We start from the raw sequence: 2731 nt of genomic DNA on the forward strand, positions 1-2731 counted from the left end.
TTTTACTTTTTTTATATTTTTTAATATATATAAGTTATAATTTATTGATATATAATTATAAATTATGTTTCTATTCTTTGAATCCGCTCATGAGTTTTCGTTGAGTCGAGTTTGAATTTACGAAATAAACTCAATTATTAATGAGCCTAACTTAATTTTCGTGAGTCGAATTTGAAGTTGATCTAACTCCACTCACTTCCGATGGTAGTTTAACTCAAATATCTAATACCTCCTAGATTTGGTTGGTTTATATACCTAAGTCTTAAAATTTTAAAATCAATTCAACCGATTCATTTCATTCTTTACTCGATCTTTCTCTCTATCTTGGTTTCAATTTCATCATTACATACAGTCTCTGATACCTGTCATGGTACATTGGTACCAAAGCTATAAAGATCCGTGGAGATACCTGAATCCTCACACTTCTTGCATTGCCAAAGCTTTCAAAAGCTCCACGGCAGCAAGTTCACTATCAAATCAACATCCATTATTAGACTTGATGAACACAAAATTGCAAGCTTTGGTTTACATAAAATCCAACAAAAAAATTTTGAAATAACGACCGAATTTGGCAGAGGATTCGCAGGGGATGGAAAATAACGACCGAATAACAGCAGCCTGTGTTATTGTTACCACTATTTCAACCGAGGTTGCCAAAATCGTTAAATGAAAAACACTCTTTAGTTTTTGTGTCAAATACGTTCTTGTTCCGACGGGTTAATAGATTTAACGGATTCAAGTGGAAAATTCTCTACTTCTGTCCAAAATAATTGTGTGTTAAAATAAAAATGTAAGCTAAATGGGAAAAAAAGAAAAGAAAACGGGCCAGATAGACAGTAGGATGATTTGGAATTTTCAGGCCATATTATTAGGGCCGGGAAAGCCCATTCTACTTTATGAGATAGTTTTTGATGGGCTGAGTCCGTCTATTTGCTACTCCTATTTGAATACGATATGTAGTAAGTAGTAACTGTGTTTGGCGTAGGCTGTTATAAAAGAAGCACCGACTCAAGTTTTTTTAAAAATCTTAATATGTTAATAAATTAGATCCAGTCTCACTAATTAATTTTATTGGCCTGTCAGGCCTATAATTAAATATATAAATATTTTTTATTATTAACAAAAATATGAAATATTTTAAATTTATTATATTTTATTTTTGTATATTTATTATAACAAAATTATGAGATATTTTAAATCTATTATATTTTATTATAAATATATTTTAAATACATTAAAAGTTTAAAATTTTTTTATAAATATTAAATATATGACATATTACATATAAATATTTTTATTAAAAAATAATTTTTTAAAATAATATTTTATTTTTATAAAAAAAAATATCAAACCTTTTAACAGGTTTTAAGCTAGGTCAGACTGAATAACAAGCCAAACATAATACTTTATAAAGAATCTATAGTAGATTGCAGGCTAGGCTCAGGTTAGGGGTGGAAACAGGCCAGGTCAGGTCAGACTTTGCTCTTAACAGGCCTGGCCTGTCATGTAGTTGATTGGCCTGAGCCTGTCCTGCAGCCTGCTATAAGTTTTTTTCAAAGTACTAAGCCTTGGCTTGTTATTCAGCCTGGCCTGCCCTGAAACTTGTTAAAAGGCCTGCTAATTTTTTTTTTATAAAAATAAAAATATTATTTAAAAAATAATTTTTAATAAACATATTTATATGTAAAATGTCATATTTAATATTTATAAGAATTTTTAAACTTTAAAGTATTTAAAATATACAAAACTATTTATAATTAAATATAATAAATTTAAAATATCTCATAATTTTGTTAATAATAAAAAAATATTTATATATGTAATTATGTATTAAAAGGTCCAGGCAGGCCTGACACACCAATAAAACTAATTAGTAAACATGGGCCAAGTCTATTAATATAATAAGGCTTTTATAACCGTTTGAATCTGTGCCTATTTTATAACAGGTTAGGTCAGACTATGTCAAACACAGACCAAACTGCAGGCCTTTGACAGACTACCTGACCTTTTTCCACCCCTAACTCAAATTAATTAACTACATAAAAGACCAAGCCTATTAAAAACAAAACCTGACCTGTTTTTATCCGTAAATAACACACAACACACTTGACATTACGGCATATAGAATGTTTATAAACTGTAATAATGTACGTTATACATTTATTTGACTTAAATTATATTTTTGTTATGGAAAAAGTTTGGTAACCAAAATTTTTCAGCCATAATCAGCCAAAACTTTCCATATTTTACTTCATTTATATCACTTAATAACAGTTTTATTTTTTACTTCACTCTCTTATCATTCTACTTATCACCGTTCATTCTACTTATCACCGTTCTTATCAAATCTGCTAATTAATGATATTAATTAGAAAATCATATCCCTTTTTATTAGGCACTATTGTAATCAATACTTAATATTCCTTTTTATAATTTGATTTTTATATATAAAAATACAATAAAGATTAATAATAATTATATTTAAGAACGGTAATTATAATATCAATTACATTAAATAATTACAATTGATTCTTTGTCTAGTATTTATCATCAATTATTGGAGATATGAAACATGAAACCTATCCTAATATATACTTTATGTTAATTTAATAATATTCATTAAAAAATCACAAGAATAACACCATTGCAAGTACAATAGTGTATAAGCCAAGAAATTTTACAAGAAATTGTTTTTATTATTGTAATTTGTATGGCAATTGATTTCGACCTT

Source organism: Arachis ipaensis, chromosome B07 (assembly GCF_000816755.2).
Source record: "Arachis ipaensis cultivar K30076 chromosome B07, Araip1.1, whole genome shotgun sequence".
In the NCBI taxonomy this organism is placed as follows: domain Eukaryota; kingdom Viridiplantae; phylum Streptophyta; class Magnoliopsida; order Fabales; family Fabaceae; genus Arachis; species Arachis ipaensis.